Genomic DNA, 206 nt, shown 5'->3' with positions numbered 1-206 from the left:
GGTAGTGCTGCTGCTGCTACTGCTCCTGCTGCTGCCGCTGCTGTTGGTGCTGCTGCCTTTGTTGCTGCTGCTTTTGCTGCTGCTACAGTTGCTGTTGGCGTTGCTGCAGCAGCTGCTTTTAGTGCTGCTGCCGCTGCAGATGTCCCAGGTTGCAGGTAGAGGGGGTTTGCTTTTGCTGCTACTGCTGCTGCTAGCCCCCCCAGAAG

The sequence above is a fragment of the Eimeria tenella genome, genomic scaffold, assembly GCF_000499545.2.
Source record: "Eimeria tenella Houghton genomic scaffold, Eth_scaff1910, whole genome shotgun sequence".
Classification (NCBI taxonomy): domain Eukaryota; phylum Apicomplexa; class Conoidasida; order Eucoccidiorida; family Eimeriidae; genus Eimeria; species Eimeria tenella.
The sequence above is the reverse complement of the archived record's forward strand: the minus strand, read 5'-3'. Positions refer to the sequence as shown.